Source organism: Pollicipes pollicipes, unplaced genomic scaffold, assembly GCF_011947565.3.
Source record: "Pollicipes pollicipes isolate AB1234 unplaced genomic scaffold, Ppol_2.1 Scaffold_1600;HRSCAF=1878_pilon_pilon_pilon, whole genome shotgun sequence".
NCBI classification, from domain to species: Eukaryota; Metazoa; Arthropoda; class Thecostraca; order Pollicipedomorpha; family Pollicipedidae; genus Pollicipes; species Pollicipes pollicipes.
In genome coordinates this window covers 3,814,517-3,836,355 of record NW_023595962.1, presented here as the reverse complement: position 1 = coordinate 3,836,355, position 21,839 = coordinate 3,814,517, and positions in this window count along the sequence as shown.

The following is a 21,839-nucleotide window of genomic DNA, read 5'->3' as shown; positions in this document are numbered from 1 at the left end:
TGTGAGAAGGGAGTAGTAGTGTGTAACTCGTGCGGTAGGTGGCGATAGCCTTACATCTTGTCATATCACATACATAGGCCTCACATCACATACCAGCGGCTTTATATAACAGCCGGCTTAATATCACATATCAGCCGCTCTTGTATTACAGCCGGCTTAATATCACATATCAGCCGCTCTTATATTACAGCCGGCGTTGCATCGCATAGCCGGCTTAATATCACATCACCCATACCCATATGGCGCAGCCGACCTAATACCAGTTCACCTACCCACATCACATATTAGCCGGCCTAACATCACACCACCCGGAATCATGTGGCATACCAGCCGGTTTACTTTGCGCTAGCCGAGGTCAACAACGGCATTCACTGATGACAGCTACTTGAGTCCCCGTCCTGTCGCTGGCTTCCCAGCAGGCGAACTATGGCGATGACTGCCCGGCGTTATTGACGGCAACAGCTGCCCTTGGCTCCCACGCCACCCAAGCGGCGTTGTATTCAACAGGCCACCAGGGTGCGTGTTACAAAGCAGAAGCAACTGAATGTCTAAATAACCCGGCCACTTGTAAATGTAGTATACCAATACTACATTATAATATACTAATAATGAAGATAATAATACTAATATAATATCCTGATAATAGAAATAGAAATAGAAATATAATAACAATATGCTAATAATAAATATATCATACCAATACTTTATTATAATACGCTAATAATAGATGTGATGATACTAACATTATAACATACTAATAATAAATATAATAATAAACTATACTAACAACAAATATGTAGGCCATGCTCGCCTGTAAGTCAAGCTGCTTCGTCGCGGGTGTGCGAGTAGCTTATCGAATGTGAAAAACGCCATACAAATAAGCCGTTCCGCTGAAGTGAATCTGAAAATAAGTTGCTTTATGTGCTGCAGATAATTCTGCTTTGAGCCCCATGATGTTCCACGAACGAGAATCTCAGCAACTAAACTATGTATGAATGTAGCCGGTATCAAGTCTTTTAAGACGCCATTTTTGGATACCCGAAAAATTGTAGATGATAAAAGATGGATGTCTTGAAGACAAATATGATAGTGCTGTAACTAGATGCTTTATCCACCGCGTTGTGGACATCAAATTTACAAGTCGCATGTTTATTACTCTGTGCGTTTAGTGCACCCAAGTTTGTAACTATGAGACTACTCTCGTTGACTTAGAACTGTTGTATTGCATGCTCCAAATGCTCGCTCCAACGGTTCAAACACTTTTTTGCACTTTGACAACTTGTACCAGCGTTCAGAGGTCCATCCCAGAAATCCATCCAACCAAAAATTCCGCGAACTTTTTTCTTTTAAGTGTCTCCCCAGCCGGGTCGACACCTCCGGCTGTCGTGTGGATGGAGAGACAGCCGGTCCCGCATAGCCCGGGTTTACAACGTTCTCGGGCCGAGGCCCGACAAGAGACGATCTGTAAATGCTCGAGGACCTGAGGGCCGAGTCTGAGAACTCTTCCTGAGAAGAGTTCGAAGGTCTCAGTTCGGTCTCAGTTCTCTTCTGAGAGCTGTGACCGGCGCAGAAACAGTCATGCGGCGGCCGGGAGCGGATCACGGGGGATAACCGGGTCATCCCCCCCCCCCCTCCACGCCACCCACTCCAGGTAGCCCAAGCCGGGCAAAGGAAGACACAGTTCTGGAATTTGAACAAAATTTAAGAAACTTTGACTGGGATGAGTTTGTGTTAAAACTTAGAACCCTGCGTGACGTGAAAGGAAGTGAAATACAAGAAGTTGTTGAAAATCAGTATGGCTTTTATTTGGGCACCCCAAGCTGGGGTTGACCACACCGTGCCACCCCACCGTCCCACCCTACTGTCCCACCCCACCGTCCCGCCCCAGTCCCACCCCACCGTCCCACCCCACGCAGCATCCTCGATGCGCCCACGCATCAAAGGCAATGCCCGACAATATTTAGGTAATGCCATCCTTTCTTCAGAAGCACCCAACATTCACACCTGTTCGCCTCCGTTCATATATGACGTTTTAATACGGAGTGTATGCACACACACGTACAAGCCTTGCAAGCGACAACTAGTTTCTGGCGTGTACCGCGACCCGCAGTCTCCAGGCCGTTATCAGGACGGTGACCGGTGGTCTCTAGACCGTTGTCAGGACGGTGACCCGCGTTCTCCGGGTCGTTCTCAGCACGTGACCCGCGGTCTCCAGGCCGTTCTCAGGACGGTGACCCACGGTCTCCAGGCCGTTCTCAGGACGGTGACCCGTGGTCTCCAGGCCGTTCTCAGGGACGCGGCCCTGAGCCCGCACCGTCACACGCTCTCGGCGTTCTCCACCAGCGCTGTATTCACGGAGAGATATGCATGCATGTTGAAGGGGACATTATTCTCCCTGATGCCACGCTCGAGTTGCTAAACGCTGTAAATAAATTGGCAGTTTATCAGAGTGCTCGAGAGTCATTTCACCGTCACGTTTGCGGCATTCCATACCGGGATGGCTGGTGTTGGACTCACGAAAAAAGCAAGGTGGTGTCGACAACCGGTGCTGGCGGTCTCCGCCCTGCATTCTTGTCATTTTTCCCTGGTATCAGGGATGCACTGTAGAAATATGTAGTAGCGTTGTAGAGCGCAAGCTTTCAGTGTGCAAGGGATTTGACAGAAGTAGGTGGCTATTTTTTAATACTTTTTTATTGGGTAGTTTTTGGCACTTATTTTGGCTTGATTTTTGCGAAAGATGATATGGATGTTTTTAGTTGAATCATTAAAGTTTAGAACGGTCACTGACCTGAAATAGTCTCGATCAGCTATTTGCTTCGAAGAACTCAGCAGAACCTGGGGAATTCATGCTCTTGTTTTTGACGTTGATTCGCAAAACAAACGCCAAAATGATCTCGAGAGAACTTGTTCTATTCGAAATTCTTCAAGTCACGTAAGTCACTGCCATAAATTGATCGTACATGACCTTTCGCATGGTAAGCCACCTAGGTCAAAGCTGGTAGTAAGATGTTCGGAATACATTTCCCGCATCAATTTTGAGTTTGACCTTGTTTTGCTTCAGTACCCCAGTTCACCTAAAGGTCACAACCAAGAAATGTGCACATTTCACACAAAAGACTTCACATAAATTCCGAACTACCCTGTGACTTTGATGTCTCTAGCTCTCTTCCTTCTTGATATCACAGGGAGGGGGGGGGGGGGGGCGGGATAAAATAACCTCCACTCGACACGTGATAGACCGCACGGGCGCGAGCTGGGTTTTTCCATGTTAGCCCAAGCAGTGCTAGCAGGGAGAATGATGAAAACCGAAACTATCCAGCGGTGTGCTCCGTATGTTCTCACGGGCCGTATATGTTCTCACGGGCCGTAAATATGTTCTCACGGGCCGTCGCAGTTCGCCGATAGAGAAATTTATAGACGCTACCAATGGCGCTACCATACGACACCGTGAGACAGTAGTGCTTACCGACACGACACGACATTAGTGCTTGCCATACGACACCGTGAGAAGCCTTGTACTGATCGACGTCTGATATGGAGTGATGTTCTATGCTGCGATATCCTTTCATGAATATTTTTTATAACATTGTATCCTATAGGTATAGCCAACTTAGCATAACATAAGTGCTAAAAAAATGTAGATAAAAAAACGCCGAAAATTTTACTTCCTGTCTGTTTTTGGGACCTTCTATTTACATCACAATTTGAAGACACGCTTTATTACAATGACGCAAGGCCAAATGTTATACAAGGGATGCACCACATAAGTCGGAGTCGGCTTTCGACTCACAGAAGTGTATATGAGCCTAGCCAAGAACATGCGGCCGCAAAAGGGGGCCCAAGGAGGTTCAGATTATCCAAGATCAAAATAGTATATGCATTGACATTTGTGAACAGATAAGACTTGTTACAAGTAACACGATCTGACCATTGACGGCACATATCTTACAGCTTTAGGGCGTTTCTCTTACGCGGTTATCCTCACCGATGCGGCCCGTTTAGTTCTCGATGTAGCTTGAAGGACCAATGCAACAATAACCTCCATTCCTTTCAGCTGACATGACATGACACCAGTCAAAGCTATTAACGGCTACTATTGCCTAAGTCTTAGAGCTTTTTAAAGGCTACCCTGCACCTTTGACTGCATAATTGTGAACTCCTTAGCTTTTGCGCTAACAGCCAATGTCTGTAGATTGCTAATTTGACCCTTATTACCTAAGTTGACCGGTCAAATATAACATGATTTCCATTCAGCCACATCTATCCGACGATGTGTGACAAGCGCCTTCCAATTCCGCTTTTTACATTTAACTTATTTTGTTTTCAGTATCTTTGACATCCATTAAGGCTACCATTTGTAGAACAAAGATGAAGAACCGGACTCTTTACCTCATCGCTGTCTTCCATCTGGTGCTATTTTCGTTATCCAGATGCTTTCTATCCATGAGACTTGGAAAATTATGTTTTTTTGTGTTGCTGTGATGCAGTTGGGTCGATCACAAAACCGCAGTTTTCGTAGATAAGCTGTACTTTTAGGAAGAATGTCCATTCCCCTTTATCATTTTCCTAATTACTTTACTGCTTTCAGTTCAGAAGGTCGTTGTCCTCATTCTTTTCCCTATTTTTTGCAGCTAGTGTTTTGCGAATCAACTCATATCTATCATTCATGCACTAACAGGCGACAAGTTATTGTGTTGCGCATTTTTCTTTATTAGAGATGAACAAGATGATGCTGCCGAACATGAAGACAATGATGCTGAACTGTGCAGACGTGCGGCCTGCATCTCATTCATCATGTTCGTCACCACTTCCTTCAACTTTCGTTTAACTTTAGCTCCTCTACCATTTCCTCCGGTCTTAAAAGGCTTAAAGAAATGCACGGCAAAGACGTCAGAGTCAGGACTAGACTCACTCTGCTGCCTGCATGATGTCCGTGTCAATTTATCGTGCCAATTCGGTGACCTGACCTTTGCACCTTGCGGAAAGGTCGACGCCGCCGCGTGCGCCCTCCAATCGGTCAACAGATCTTGTAGTAATTTGCTTAGGATACTGTTACAGGCGCGGGAACCATAAGTCCAAACGCCACTGATTCCCCCCTCCCCCCCCCCCCCCCGGTTTCTCAGAATCTAGTGTCGGTTTTATGAATGTTGACGGCAAAGAAGCAACCGAAGATGACAAAAACGGACTCAGCTTTGTTTGTTTGCTCGATTGCTCTTGAATCTGGCGCTAAAATAGCAGCTCTACGCTCTTTCCTAACACGCAACATTTTCAGAAGCATGAATCAGTTGTGCAGGGCCAGATAACCTAATGTTTGTCAGATCCACGACTCTGCAAGCATTCGCATTCGTTTGCCAATTTATTGAGCCACAAAAATACTTACTCGCGTCTCCTGCACGCAGCTTGTATTTCAAACTTAAACACGCTCTTATGCGAGTATGCTACGAACGCCTGCAGCTTAGTGTCAACAACCTAGTTAAAGGCAATTATCAAGGATTTATGAATGGGGAACCTCCAACCTGGTTTGAGCCGAGCGACTGTTGATGGCCGCGTGAAAGACCTTAATCACGTTTTCGGCTCGCGCATCGCGGTGTGACCTCCGGGTGTCATTTTACAAACGACTGCTAGACTATACCTGCGCTGCTTTTGGCGCCGGTTACTGACTGGGAGACCAAACCGGTGGCCCGACGTGCTAAGGCCCTGTAAACGGATGTTTCTCAGGGAATGCATCCCGCTTTATTTCCACGGATGACAACGTTTATTTTGAAATTTGCATTGTGTGTTACTTTAGATTTTAATCATAGCTCATTATTGAAGTCATCCCAGGATGTAAGCTCGGAGTTCCGTTGATTCCGCTTCATCGTCAGCCGACCAAAGTTTTCTCCCACCACCTGCCCCGCCGTTGAGCGTCGCTGACGGCGCCGGGTCCCCGCGCGCCTCCGCGACGATGTCCCAAACCCCTGCCGTCGCCAGGCAGGAGTCGCCGGCGCCCAACGGGCGCGCGAGTCGGGGTCACAGGTCAGTTGTCGCAGCACCCGCGTCGCGCGCGCGTCAGTCCTCCGCGCGAGAGATTCCAAAACGAAGCGCCGGTCACATCACGAGCAAGCCACAGCAACCTAAGCCCGACTGGAACATCTGAAGCCAGAGCCGGCGCTGCCGCTGCAGCCGGTTCAAGGCGCGCGCGACGGACATGGGTCCGGGCACCTCCGCCTGGGGAATTCTGGTCGTCTGGCTGGTGATATTTTCAGGTCAGTTGATGGGCAGGATTCAATGGGTACTGTCCACGAAAGGGATGTTGCGCGTTCTATTATGCCAATCTGCATTAGATGTACCTTGGTCATCCACTATTCATCTAATTTACATTGCAGTTTGACTTGTTAGCATTTTATACGTGTTTTTTTTTAATCAGGCGCTAATTTCAAGCCACCACTGGTCGGTAGCAAGAATCCGGAGCCCAGGAATACTAATCAGCTTGTTGCCAAACGATCGCATGGTCGCCACAGTTGTATTGAACTCGGGTTACGCCAGCAATTAAACCTCTGTCGTCCCCATTCTTCCGCTAAGCAGAACCCATGTTCAGAAACATTTTTGCCAAATGCCCATCAGCTAAAATTTGATTCGTGTTCATCATCTCCGAGGAGTGGGCTGATAAATGCATAGACACTCCCTTCTTCTGCTTGAGATTGACTCCGAAGACACTCCCTTGTGCTTGAGATTGATTCTGAACCCGCTCCCTTCTTCTGCTTGAGATTGATTCTGAAGACACTCCCTTCTTCTGCTTGGGATTGACTCCGAAGGCACTGCCTTGTGCTTGAGATTGGTTCTGAAGACTGAGCAAAGTATACTGTCCGAGTGGGCAAACTGATCATCACTAGTTGTGTCGAAATATTTCGCACCCAAGCACGGACTCGGTTTGGATCGCGAAAGGCAGACCGAAAAGCTAGCTCCAGCCATTTAGACAAAACAGAAGACGGGGGGACAGGCGACAAGCTGGAGGTTTCTTAAGCGATTTATACGCGATTTGACTTGTAGCCTGCTGGCTGAGATTTCAGGAGGAGTTCCGATGTCATCTTGGTAACTATCTAAGTAACTATTATCTAAGTAACGCGACTGCACGCCGTCGGTTCTTTACTTTTGCCATTGTCCTGTTGTGATCCCGTGTGATGTGATAATGGCAATCACTGTGATGACCCGGTGGCACAATCTCCACGTGCCTGAAAGTTGCCCTGTGCCAGCCAAACGTGTGTGGGCTGTTGTCTCAAGCCCGGTGTGGTGATAGGCGATGTCAGCGAAGCGAAGTGGCAGCGACAGTGCGACTTTCTGGGCCTGACAGACCAGACTGGCCTGTCAGACTGGTCCGTCAGGTGTCAGGTGTTCGGTGTTTCCTCGCGGGCTTCAGCCAGGTCACGCACCTGAGATTCCGCTCGCCAGTCCTAGTCTCGCTGTCCCCCGCTTGACCTTGACCTTGACCTTGACCGCTTGACCTTGACCCCCGCTCACCATTCCAAGGCACATTGACCTGGCGTTGCGTTTGCCTCAGGCGTTGCCTGACCTTCAGCGGTATGCCTGCATGTCGATACAAGCAGCAGGTTGATACATGCTGCGTGTACTTGATAAAACCGCCCAGGCTCACAGTGGGCGGTGGTCGTCATCTGGCTGCTGCAGTGTCGCCTAGCGTCAGCGTCCAGTGTCGCGCAGTGTCAATGTTCAGCGTCGCGCAGCGTCAGTGTCCAGTGTCGCGCAGTGTCAATGTTCAGCGTCGCGCAGCGTCAGTGTCCAGTGTCGCGCAGTGTCAGTGTCCAGTGTCGCGCAGTGTCAGCGTCCAGTGTCGCGCAGTGGCAGCTTCCAGTGTCACACAGTGTCAGTGTCCAGTGTCGCCAAGTGTCAGTGTCCAGTGTCGCGCAGTGGCAGTTCCAGTGTCGCGTAGTGGCAGTGTCCAGTGTCGCCTAGTGTCAGTGCCCAGTGTCGCAGTGTCAGTGTCCAGTGTCCCGCAGTGGTAGCTTCCAGTGTCACACAGTGTCAGTGTCCAGTGTCGCGTAGTGTCAGTGTCCAGTGTCGCCTAGTGTCAGTGTCCTGTGTCGTGCAGTGTCAGTGTCCAGTGTCGCGCAATGGTAGTTTCTAGTGTCGCGCAATGGTAGTTTCCAGTGTCACGTAGTGGCAGTGTACAGTGCCGCGCAGTGTCAGTGTCCAGTGTCGTGCAGTGCAGTGGCCGGTGTCGCGCAAGTGTCAGTCGTTCGCCAGTGTCAGTGTCCAGTGTCGTGCAGTGTCAGCGTCCAGTGTCGCGCAGTGGCAGCTTCCAGTGTCACACAGTGTCAGTGTCCAGTGTCGCCAAGTGTCAGTGTCCAGTGTCACGCAGTGGCAGTTTCCAGTGTCGCGTAGTGGCAGTGTCCAGTGTCGCCTAGTGTCAGTGCCCAGTGTCGCAGTGTCAGTGTCCAGTGTCCCGCAGTGGTAGCTTCCAGTGTCACACAGTGGCAGTTTCCAGTGTCGCGTAGTGGCAGTGTCCAGTGTCGCCTAGTGTCAGTGTCCAGTGTCGTGCAGTGTCAGTGTCCAGTGTCGCGCAATGGTAGTTTCCAGTGTCGCGCAATGGTAGTTTCCAGTGTCACGTAGTGGCAGTGTACAGTGTCGCCTAGTGTCAGTGTCCGGTGTCGTGCAGTGCCAGTGGCCGGTGTCGCGCAGTGACAGTGTCCAGTGTCGCGCAGTGTCAGTGTGCTGTGTCACACAGAGTCAGTGTGCAGTGTCGCGCAGAGTCAGTTTCCAGTGCCGCATAGTGTCAGTGTCCAATGTCGCGCAGGTCAGTGTGCAGTATCGCGCAGTGTCAGTTTCCAGTGTCGCGTAGTGTCAGTGTCCAGTGTCGCGCAGTGTCAGTGTCCAGTGTCGCGCGTGTCAGTTTTCAGTGTCGCGCAGTGGCAGTGTCCATTGTCACACAGTGTCAGTGTCCCGCGTCGTCCTGTGCCAGTGTCCAGTATCGTGCAGTGTCAGTGTCCAGTGCCGCGCATTGTCGGTGTCCAGTATCGCGCAGTGTCAGTGTCCAGTGTCGCGCGTGTCAGTTTTCAGTGTCGCGCAGTGGCAGTGTCCATTGTCACACAGTGTCCAGTGTCAGTGTCCCGCGTCGTGCTGTGCCAGTGTCCAGTATCGTGCAGTGTCAGTGTCCAGTGTCGCGCATTGTCAGTGTCCAGTGTTGAGCAGTGTCAGTGTCCAATGTCGCGCAGTGTCAGTGTCCAGTGCCACGCAGTGTCAGTGTCCCGCGTCGTGCTGCCAGTGTCCCGCGTCGTGCTGTCAGTGTCCAGTGCCGTGCAGTATCAGTGTCCAGTGTCGCGTAGTATCAGTGTCCAGTGTCGCGTAGTATCAGTGTCCAGTGTCGCGTAGTATCAGTGTCCAGTGTCGCGTAGTATCAGTGGCCAGTGTCGCGCAGTATCAGTGGCCAGCGTGGCCTATCGGTGATACACGGCGCCGACCGTGCCCAGCAAGCTCTGCTTAGTTTGGAGGCGCTGAACCCGAAACACGGAGCAAGCGCTCGCTGATGAGGACAGTATCGCCATTGGTGTGCTGTCGTTTGGCCGACGCTGACAAAGTGAGATGCGGGCTAAAACGTGGTCTTGTTAGAGACTGCGCCTTCTTGCTTTCTGTTTTCTCTTACTCGTCCTGGAGCTAGCAATCTTCACTTAAGAGGGTGTTCACTTAAACAAACCCCGACGTCGGAGCGATTACCACTCCCGTATTTTTCTTCGGCGTTAACGCTGTGGGCAAAAACGCTCACGCAAAACAGGTTTACTACAGTCTGGCTTCCGCTGTGTCCGGGCCATGCACACAATTTTTTAAGCCAGTTGAAAGAGCTCAGCTCGATGTCGATCAGCCTGGGTTGCTTCTAAATTGCAATTGCTACGCGGCTTAGGACACCTATTTTGCAATTTGTAGAGAAATAGCTATTAGTTTTATGACTGAATCTATCATTTGAGATCTATGTGGAAGAACGAAACTAGAAGTCGGTGAATAGCTTTTGTATGCGGAAGTGATATTTCCTATCATTTTATATGCCTCCTGCGTACCTTGAAGCTTCTTCTGACGGGTCACTTCAGGTTAAAGGAAGGCAATGCCAAATAAGAAGACCCCAGCCGTAGGATGGGTCGGTTCAGCTATTACCTGCCGGGTACTGATATGATTATAGACTCCATATTCCGCCTGGAAGGCCCAAAACTGCAACGCTACACCCCTGAGTGATGCTCAGATTAAAGTTTTGCAGATTTATTGCACCGTACTGCTTAACTTTCATAAGAAGCTTTATTCCGCTCGCCGACTTGTGACGCCCGTTCTGCGAGCCGGCGAGTTTCTGTTCGCGCTTGACCCAGACGTGTGTTGTAGCCGCTGACTTCCTGACCCCGTGTGCCTGTTGGCGACCTCATGATCCCGTGTGCCTGTTGGCGACCTCATGATCTCATGTGCCTGTTGGCGACCTCATGACCCCTGTGTGCCTGTTGGCGACCTCATGACCCCTGTGTGCCTGCCGGCAGTCTCACGACTCCGGCGTACCCACAGGGTCAAACGGCAGTTCGACAGACTCCCGGGCGAATCCTGAGACGACCTCCCGAGCGAGTCCTGAGACGACCTCCCGGGTAAACCCTGAGACAACCCCTCAGGCGGGTCCTGGGACGACCTCTAAGGTGAACCCTGAGACAACCCCTCGGGCGGGTCCTGGGACGACCTCCCGGGTAAACCCTGAGACAACCCCTCGGGCGGGTCCTGGGACGACCTCTAGGGTGAACCCTGAGACAACCCCTCGGGCGGGTCCTGGGACAACCTCCCAAGTGAGCCCCAAGACAACCTCCCAGGTGAACCCTGGGACAACCTCCCAGGTGAATTCCGAGACAACCTCCCAGGTGAACCCTGAGACAACCCCTCGGGCGGGTCCTGGGACAACCTCCCAGGTGAACCCTGAGACAACCCCTCGGGCGGGTCCTGGGACAACCTCCCAGGTGAACCCCGGGACAACCTCCCAGGTGAATCCCGAGACAACCTCCCAGGCGGACCCCGGGACAACCTCCCAGGTGAACCCTGAGACAACCTCCCAGGCGGACCCTCTGACGAACGATGGGACCAGTGGAGGCGGCGCAGACGTGCTGCCACCTGCCGGAGACCTGACGCATTCGGCGACTTCGGCCTGGAGCTGCGGCATGACCTGTGAACAGCTGGCGGAAGCCGGCGCACCATCTGGGATCTATGCTATCCCGCCGGACAACAGAACGGTGAGTTTTGGCCGGTCCTGCTCACTTCGCGGTGAGAGCTGTGCGTGTTTGCTTGTCTAAGTCGAGAGAACTTTCGGGCTCACAGTGAGGTCAGCGGGATATTAATATAGCGAGGTCCGATGGTGATCAAGGAAGTTTCTCATCCCGCAAAAGACCACTGCAAAAACTATGGGAGAAAGAGGTGGGATCGGCGGGGCGCTACTATAGCGAGGTCCGATGGGGAACAAGAAAGTTTCTCACCCCATAAAGCCCCGCCTGTGTGACATATTTTTTTTTTTGTCGCCAGACCCAGAAGGGCTTAAAGAGACTCGAATGTGTCATGGCACTGTGTGACTCATGTTGATATTAACGTCGCTCGACGAAATTATCGGCGGAACTCAAATTACTTCGCAGGGTCGCTCTTGGCAGCAATCTATCCTTGAAGTAAGCACCTTTCTTGAAGTCGTCCCCGCGAAATGTGCGGTCCATTTTTCGTTGAAGCCGAAAGAGCGGTCTGACATTGCGACAACTCGGCTCTCCTCCACCTGACTTGGTTTTAGCAACGAAATGTTGAAAAACGTGAATTCATCTTGACGTTTAACAGAACGCTTGCGTTTTTATAACACAGTTCGGTCTGCAAACTCAAGCTTCCCCGTTCCTGGTTATCGTTGTGGGAAGTATACAACCCAGGAAGCACCCCCTCCGTCTTAGTCCCGCACTTGTTTCCTGTTTTCGCCAAAATGGCTCTTGACAGAGAGTTCAAAACTGGCATGCTGCCATCCCACTGAGTTCCCCTCCCCTTTCCTTAGAACACTCTGGCTGCGCCCCTATATCCAACGGTAATAAGCGTCGCAAGTTGGGCGTGGGGTGCCCGCCCATACGCAGCCCCATCCGTCTTACGCGCCGTCAAAACCCGCGCGGGGTGCTCGCACGCAACCGTGCATGGGCAAGTTTGCAACAGGCCTAATGCATTGTCCAGTGGAGGGCGGGACAAATGCGCGGACTTGTCGACCGGCGGGCTGTTGGGCCGTGTCCGAAGTTTTTAATTGTCACGCCCGTGAGTGGTAAGCCGTCGATTTTACGGCGGAAGTCATCAGCGCTTCCATTAGTATCAGCAACTTCCATCTATTCTTCCGTTGACAACGTTCGAGGCTTCTAACCATGCCAACATATCGTCTGGTACCGGACAATGCGGTGCGAAAAATCCACAGGAAGGCTTTACGATCGAATTAGTAATTTGGAGGCACCGCAAACTTGCGGCTGTTTTCCGGACTGACTGTTATTAGGGATGACTGTCACCTGGGCTGACTGTCACACGGGCTGACTGTCAGCCGGACTGACTGCTACACGGGCTGGCTGTCACCCGTTCTGACTCTCACCCGGGCTGACTCTCACCCGGGCTGACTGTTACACAGGCTGACTGTCACCCGGGCTGACTGCCACCCCTGACTACCACAAGGGGTGACTATTCCACGGGCTGACTGTTCCACGGGCTGATTGTCACCCGGGCTGACTTTCACACGGGCTGTCTGTCACCCGGGCTGACTGTCACCCGGGCTGATTGTCATACAGGCTAGCTGTCACACGGGCTGGCTGTCACACGGGCTGGCTGTCACCCGGGCTGACTGTCACACGGGCTGGCTGTCACACGGGCTGACTGTCACACGGGCTGACGGTCACACGGGCTGGCTGTCACACGGGCTGACTGTCACCCGGGCTGACTGTCACACGGGCTGACTGTCACACGGGCTGGCTGTCACACGGGCTGGCTGTCACACGGGCTGACCGTCACACGGGCTGACTGTCACACGGGCTGAGTGGAGCACTGCCGCCAGGCCGTCGCTACATCCAGCCGCCGTCGGGCATAGCAAAGCTGTGTCTTCACATGAATCCGCCGGAATGTGCCCACATTCCGGACTGGGCTGTGGTCAGGGGCCAGGTGCCTCAAAATACGTTGGAAGAGGGAGTGGTCTGGGCGAAACAGGTAACAGGCTTACCCTACTCCAAGAATGCACACAAAATTCTCCCTGAACTTGACGCACAATTTTTCAAAGCCGTGGGAAGAGAGCCAAATTTGGTGACTGGAGTCGTATCTCCACCCAAACTAAATAGCGAGCTACACCCCTGACCGTGGTGATCACAGTCCTCCCGTCCTCTTAGCACTACAGTCCTCCCGTCAGCTGGCGGATACGAGCCAAGGCGATCACACACGATTGCCACAACCGTGCTCGGGCTCCGCCTCCTGACTTTAACGCCGTCCAGAGTGCTGGCGCGCCCCATTGGAAGGTTCTAGATATTGTCTAATTATTGAGTTTTGTTCTAGTTATTAAGAAAATGTCTAATTATCCAGAAAATGTCTAACTAATTGAGTTTTGTTCTAGCTATGAAGAAAATGTCTGATTATTCAGAAAATGTCTAACTAATTGAGTTTTGTTCTAGCTATGAAGAAAATGTCTGATTATTCAGAAAATGTCTAACTAATTGAGTTTTGTTCTAGTTATTAAGAAAATTTCTAATTATTTAGAAAATGTCTAATTTATGGAGTTCTCAGTTATGTCGACAGCCGGTGCTAATTCAACAGTAAGATAAGTATGCGCGTACACGCTGTTTGATAACTTCAGTCAGTACCGTGTCAACCTGGACAACTTGGCCGAAAAAAAAGATCGGGACTTCGCGACGGGTCTCAGTCTCTGCAGCTATTTGCTTCCTTGACATTTTGGTGATCAATACAGGACAAACGATTACATCGGTCCTTTTCACGCGTGTGGCTACAAGTCACCTTTTTAACCTTAGAAATATGCATTTTGAGACCTGCTGAGTGGGGGCGTAGTCTCTAAAAATAAGTTGGGGGTGGGGCTGAAAAGTTGGGGGAGGGCCTGAGAAATTAACAGTGACACAGCCTTCCCCTAAAACACGCCAGCAAACAGGCTTCTCCGCCGATTTAGTCCACGTTATTTACAAAGTCGTGGGGAAAGTGGGGGGGGGGGGGGGGGGGTTGGTGCCCGAGTCGGGGAGGAGCTGCCCCCTCCTCCCTCCTTTCAATATTGAACAGGAAACTAGACCGCTGCTTATGGGCAATCTGCATGTTCCTTTGAAAAGTAAGGGGACGTATTGTTGACACACTTTTCGTCATTAATGCTACATTGCTGAAGTCGGTTACATTTGTCACGAGCCGTCGAGGAGGTTTCAGTTCCAGACTAGCTGTGATCTTGTCGTCAATAGCGGTATGCTCTGAGCCTCTTGGGTGATAAGACGTGCCAAAAACCTCCAAGAAACCACCTACAGACCATCGGAGCCGTCCAAGTTGGTCCAATTTAGCTGACATGTATGATTGCCGCGACATCCAGTACGTAAAACAACTCCCAACAGCGCCGCGTTCCATTACAGGCTTACAAGAGCACTGCAGACATTTCACAAAACACATTATGAATAATAACGGGATATTTTTGGCTTGCATTGGTCGGCGAGGTCTGCGTGACGTGGTGGCAGGTATGCCTCCTCTGACCCGATTTCTCTTGCCTCACCCTGAAGGGAAAGCGTTCGAAACGGAGCTCTGCAACGTCATTTTTGGGTAAACGTGGGCCGTTTGCATGGGGCCTTCGAGTTTGCTCCATGTGCAATCGCATCGAGAAAACGCAGTGTGCGAGCAGCTCCAAATTTCGTGTTGAGATGGATGACCGATCCCTACCCCTGTTTCTGTGGTGTTCGAAATCGGCTTAATGTACTTACACGAGCTGCTATTGCCTTCGTAAGCGGGGCTTGGGCAAGGGGCAATGGTAAGCACTGGTTTTATTGCCCGATGTTGACAATCTCAGAGCCGCCAAGATAGTACATCCGGGGTGGGGTCTCGACGTCACCATCACAGTCGTCTATGGATTGTCTTGTGGGGGAGCCAGCGCAAAGTTTGATGCATGATTTGTGGTCGTATGATTAAGAAAATACAACGCGCAGCTGGCTGCCCAGCCGAGATATTAGTATAAATACAAGCCGTGCTGCTGATATGTATTCAGTTTATAACCTTTTCATCATTGCGTAGACAATTTTGAAATATAATCATAGCGGGTGTCGTGCCCTACCTCGTGCAAATAACATTGTTCTGCACGTTTGTTTTGTTGATTCAAAAGTGGCTGTGTGGGCAGCGGTGCGCTGGTATCACAACGCAGCTAGCTCAGCCACGCTTGGTATCTAAGCTGATTTCACAGTGCGCTAGCTCATCCACGTTCGTTCTTTCATTAAGCTGGTATCCCAATGCGTCAGCTCAGCCACGCTCAGTATGTCACTCAGCTGATATCACGGTACGTTCGCTCAGCCACGTTCGTCATCCCATTAAGCTGGTATCACAGTGCGCTTGTTCAGCCACTTCCGATGTCACACTAAACTGATATCACAGTGCGCTAGCTCAGCCACGTTCAGTATCTCATTAGCGCCATTGCACGATCCACAACATTCACTGAGAACCAATTGACGACCGTTATGTCTTCAAATCTTGCTCACAAATGCCAGATTTGAACGCTTGACAATTATATATTATGGGCCGTGATCACTGCATGGCTAATGAAATGGCGGGAACTAAATTACGTTATTATGACGTCATGGGAGCCTGGGTAAATTTGAACTAGTTTCCCCGACAAAGTCTACGCATCTTTGCAGGCATTTAGCTCAGAAACTAGCAGGTTTTAGGTTCTAAGAAGATCAGGGCTGTGACTGTAGCGAATGATTTTCAAGATGGCTATTTCAGTTAAAAATCCCATGCAGATACGAAAAGAACCCGTCTTAACAGCAATACTGCTAAAGCCACATTTATAGTTGCATGAATTCATCACTGCAGCTTTTCTCAGTTTGATCTCCGATCCTGAATAACGAAATGCTGCTAACATAGCCGAATAACTGATTCATTGTAAATATTTGGTGCCGTCTAAACCTATGATACATTCTTTTTTTTAAACTGGCTGACTGTTCAAACATAAGGTGTGGAGTAGGTTGATCTGACTCCATTTAAGCACTATTACTTTTAAGGTGCTGGTTATTAAATCACCAAACTCGCCCCTCCCCCTGCGGACACACATGCACACACCCACCCACCCACACCCACACACCCACACCCACACCCACACCCACACCCACCCCACCCCCACCCCCACCCCCACCCACACCCACACCCACACCCACACCCACACCCACACCCACACCCACACCCACACACCCACACCCACCCACACCCACACCCACACCCACCCACACCCACACCCACACCCACACCCACACCCACACCCACACCCACACCCACACACACACACACACACACACACACACACACACACACACACACACACACACACACACACCACACACACACACACACACACACACACACACACACACACACACACACACACACACACACACACACTGTACCCTGTGGGAAGTGACGGAACGGCGAAACCTCGTGAGGGTATGCTTCGCATTTGACCATCGCCGAATGAACGCTTTTTACTTGATTTTATAGAAAGCTGCTTTAGGGCGCCCAGCACTAGTCATATAGCCAGTAGCATCGGTTGACATCATGTCGGCAAAACGCATTCCACGTGCGGCGAACTGCACTGCACCCACACTGCGCAGTGTGGCCCCAAAAGATCCGCACATTTTGGTGAATAGGCAGGCATTTAGTGGCTAGTGTCTGTCGTAAGAGACATTCCACGTGCGACTAACCCCATTGCACCCACACTGCGCAGTGTGGCCCCAAAAGATTCGCACATTTTGGCGAATAGGTAGGCATTCACTGGCTACTGTCTATAGTAGGAGACAAGCCCCATCAACTGTAATTAGACTTGTCATGGGCTTCAAATAAAACCTTACCCCAGCATGAGACCAATTCTCAAGCTCGACTACGTGATTGCGGCATTCATAAGCCGCCGGCAGCCCCCACGCAAAAGAGGTGCGGGTAGAGGGGCCCATTGTGTGCCAGAGGTCACGACAAATCGCCCGTCGTCGTCGCGTCGCTGTCCGACCCGTATGAGGGATCGGCGGGACGGTGGGACCCGAATGGGCGGTGGCAAATGACACTGACCTTGGCAAATGACCTTCTGCTGGCGCCGATGGTCTGCCAGCTGAGTTATTCGGGCCAAAAGAGTGCAGCAGCATGGGATCGGCGACAGCGATACGAGCGCCCGTAGCCAAAGGCGTTCGTATCAAACAGTTCTTCAGTTTACCAGTTCTCTCTTTTTTAACGTCAAACGGTTTTTCCTCCGTGCGAGGGTGTCAGCTTATAAACGCATGGCCGACCCTACCTATCTGTTTTGACAATTTTCACTCGTGGAGCGGCCCGGCTTCCTGCTGGAGAACTGTGGGCACTGTGCGCCACACTGTGGGAGAACTATGAGCACTGTAAGCTACACTGCGTGAGAACTGTGGGCAATGTGAGCTACACTGCGGGAGAACTGTGAGCACTGTGCGTTACACTGCAGAGGAACTGTGAGCACTAGGCGCTACACTGCGGGAGAACTGTAAGCACTGGGCGCAACACAACTGTGAGTACTGGGCGCAACTTTGCGGGAGGACTGTGAGCCCTGGACGCTGCACCGCGGGAGAACGTGAGCACTGGGCGCTTCACTGCGGACGACCTGAGAGCACTGTGTGCTGCACTGCGGTAGAACTGTGAGCACTGGGCGCAACACTGCGGGAGAGCTGTGAGCAATGGGCGCAACTCTGCGGGAGAACTGTGAGCACTGGGCGCTACATCGCGGCAGAACTGTGAGCACTGAGCGCTACACCGCAGGAGAACTGGGAGGATTGGACGCTGGACTGCGGGAGAACAGTGAGCACTGGGTGCTACGCTTCGGGCACTGGGCCTTGGGGGTGGGCACTGCTCAGCAAGCGCACACTGCTAATCGTGGGCTTCATGCGGGGGGGGGGGGGGCGTTTACCTGGATATAGCTGCGAGATTTGAGAGAAGATGAAGTCTCAGCGAGCGGTAGCAGTGCCTTTTCTGTTGTGTTTGTGGGCAGCTATAAATTTGCGAAGCTGCTCCTCTTAGAAACTCGTACTTGCCTACCCATGGATGACAACGTAAGCGCAAGATTGAGCAGCACGATTGACAGATTAAGCCGCAACAGATATGCGATTGCTTAGGATGTTATGATTGTACCAAGTATAATTTCTGGAGGCTTAAGCCATCTTTGTAGAAAATTGGAGCGTTTCTATGTCAGATGTCTCGCACAGCGTTGTGGGGAGAGCCATTTCCTTCCAGGGAACCCCATGTCAAAGCAGAAGCCGCGAGTCTACTGAAATCAAGACACCTCCTCTTTCCTCCGCCTCTTCTTCTATTCTAAGCACTGAACAGACATACAGTCAGTATATACAGGAGCATTTTGCTGTCAACGGTTGAACACAAGTTGTCTGCGGCATTTCCTGCCGCGATGCTTAACCTCATCTTTGGCTCTGATAGCATGATAGCATGATAGCATGATGATAGCATGATAGCGGTGATAGCATGCTAGCGGTGATAGCATGCTCCTCACGAGGTCGTCGCCTACAGAAATGATCAAGTGCTCTTGGTTTTCCGCGCTGTTGAGCTCTAGTCACAAAAATGATAGCAAGCAAATGAGGATTAATAATGAATACACCAAGAGGACTGATAATAAATAAACTATTGACTCAGTGTCATCCCATATGTTGTATGAGGCCTTGCCCAACAAGCGTAGTGTCCGTACTCTTTGTGGAATATTCATACGTCCTAAAGACGCGTCAGGCACTTGCCGAGCTAGGCAACATAGGGTAGCTACGGCGGATGACGTCATAGACAAACAACCTGGTCGAACGACGTTGTCATGGTCACGGGACGGCCACCATCAATCCGAAATATCCACATGTGATGTCAAAAGAAACCGGATAGCGTCCTCCATTGTTAGTGGCAGCAGGATCCGAAATGGCATGTCACCGTTGCGAGCTAATCGTCGCTATTTGTATCGTGTATTCGGGCCCATACCGGTCGTGGTTCCGGCAGCTACAAGTGGCCACCATTGCTGTCTGCCGCCATAGCAGCCGCTATTTTCGGCTTCCGCTGTATGCGAGTGGGCGTGTGAAAGCAGGCACGTGTCAGCGTCTTCAAGGCCACTAAAAGCCGCGGAATATTTTGTTGTGGGGACCAGCAGCTGTGTGCTTCCGTCGTTTGCGAAGCGGCTGGCGGACCTTGGGCCCTCCCGGAAGTCAATAATGCAGCCGGGCGCACCAGGCACGGACGGTGCCTGCCGCAAGGCTCTCTCGTGTTGCCTGCTGCGTAAAGGAAGTACGTGGACGGTGCAACGAGCGATCTTCACTTAACATGCTCAATCATCCGCGCGGCAGGATGTACGGGCTGTAAAGTGCGTCATCGACGCCATCTATTCTTCCCGGCCCTGTGATCGCCGGTACCGCCTTCCGCACCGGGGGGGGGGGGGGGGGGGGCGTTGGTGCGACTCTGTCGAGCGAGCAAAGAAGGCCAAAGGATGGTGTTGGCGTCACAGCGCTGATTTTAGACGCCTAAAATCGTCTAAAATCTAAAATCAGCGTCTGTGATCAGTGTGAAATCAGTGTGAAGCTGGTTCTAAAACAGGGAAACATTCACTTCCCAGAGGCGATGTGACTTCATGTAAGGTCGTCTTATCTCCTCTTATGCCTTTATCGAAACGAACAGCTTCTGCTATTCGTTTCGATAAAGGCATGTTGCCGAGATATCATCGCATCTATATCTCCATTCTCCTGATCTCTTCAAAGCCATGTCCAGCTCTTCCCAGTCAACACTAAGACCGCAACGCAGAGTTTTAGTGTCCGGTCTAGAAGCGATACTGGAGAACGGAAATTTGGAAAGCGCTATTGCTTGCGGTAGTGAACTTCTTGTCGATGATCACGCTAGGGGCGAAGCAGCATAGTATCCTCTCAAGGCGAGTTGGAATGTAAACTCTGATAAACTATCGACAAGACGCCAAACTCTAGTTCGCGGTTGTGCAATGTATCAGGGCCAAGAAACTCAAAAGGAAGTTTGAAGCATTCATTAATTCAGACATTAGCATTGAGTGTAACGGCAGTAGAGTTTCTTCAACAGGACGGGAAGTGCCGTACGATCATGAACCTCCCTCCTTTCCTCCATCCTACCTGCCATTGGTCGGATCAACCAATTCGATGCACATTTTGTTCCACATTGGGCAACTGGACGTCCCTGCTATTCATAAAGCCACTGGATGTCCCTACCGGAAAAGCCGCTCGCTGTATTTCGCCAAGGTTCGCAATAATAATAGTAATTCAGACCGGAGACAGCGAAGAAGGTCTTCCGAGCATGCAATGATGCTACATGAAATATCGCTTCAGTGCGACTAAAGGTAAGTAAATATGATTTCGTAAATGGTTGAGTGGTCCGGAGTGCGTAAAGCACATTGAGGCAGAATGAGGCCGATTTAAGGGTGCACAAAGGGACGACCGCGGCGGGTCTATTTGTGCACCAGTGCTTTATTCGACCACCGAGTGCAGCGATGTGCTTCCTGCAGTTCAGGCCATTTAAAAACTATTAATCCTTGTCACTTCGTGCATTCTGTCATACTCGGTCCTTGTCACTTGGTGCATTCTGTCATGCCTGAGTCACTTGGTGCATTCTGTCATGCCCGAGTCACTTGGTGCATTCTGTCATGCCTGAATCACTTGGTGCATTCTGTCATGCCCGAGTCACTTGGTGCATTCTGCCATGCCCGAGTCACTTGGTGCATTCTGTCATGCCCGAGTCATGTGGCTAAAAGGGTTCATTTTGGCGAGCGCAATGAAACAAATGGCTTGGAGTTTTGGGGCATGTAAAAATGGGCACGCGCGCCTTAATTATTTCGTATATGATTCCTTACACCGAACAAACCATATTCGTAGTTCCACACATTTATTCACAGCACATTTCACTAACAAATAGCAAAGCACAGTCGAGCTGCCGAAAACAATCCATGAAGAAAATAATGTCCAGGGGGAGCACACCTCACGCATCTCTAAAGGTCCTGGATGTTAGTCGTACAGTTGTTATAAACCCCAAACATTGCGCCACTCTGCCTGCTCCCTCCTGACAGTTTCGCTGTTGACAGTTGCGCATTAGACAGTTGATTTACTGCAGCTGACGACCCATGGGGTGCCACAGAAATGGCGTTGTGGATGATCGACGACTCTTGTCACCTTTGCTGTGCAGTCGATGCCGCCCCCATGCACGAGTCCAGGCTCCCCTGTCTTTCGGGGTCTGTCCGGGCCGTGGTTCGGCGCGGTTCCACGGCCTCGCCGCGGAGAATGGTAATTGCAGTTGATCGCACGCTGATATTTGCGGCTTAGGCTAGCCTCCTTACTTTCGTTCCGCACCATCTTGCCGATGGAGTTGGTGCCAGAGATTTGTTCTTGATCCATGCATCGTCACGTGGTGATCATCATCATCAATCATCAAATCATCAGACGGGCCGGTAGTGGTGCTGCTGAAACAGCCAGCGGCACTCCGGATGAATTTCAGATAGAGTTTGATCAGATTCAGCAAACTGCGGTTGCCAAACTGACAGTCGTAGGAGCCGCTCTCGCAGGTGGCTTGCCTCGCTAGTCGGCGCGCCCTCTGGGTGTTAATTTTCGGCCGGCGAT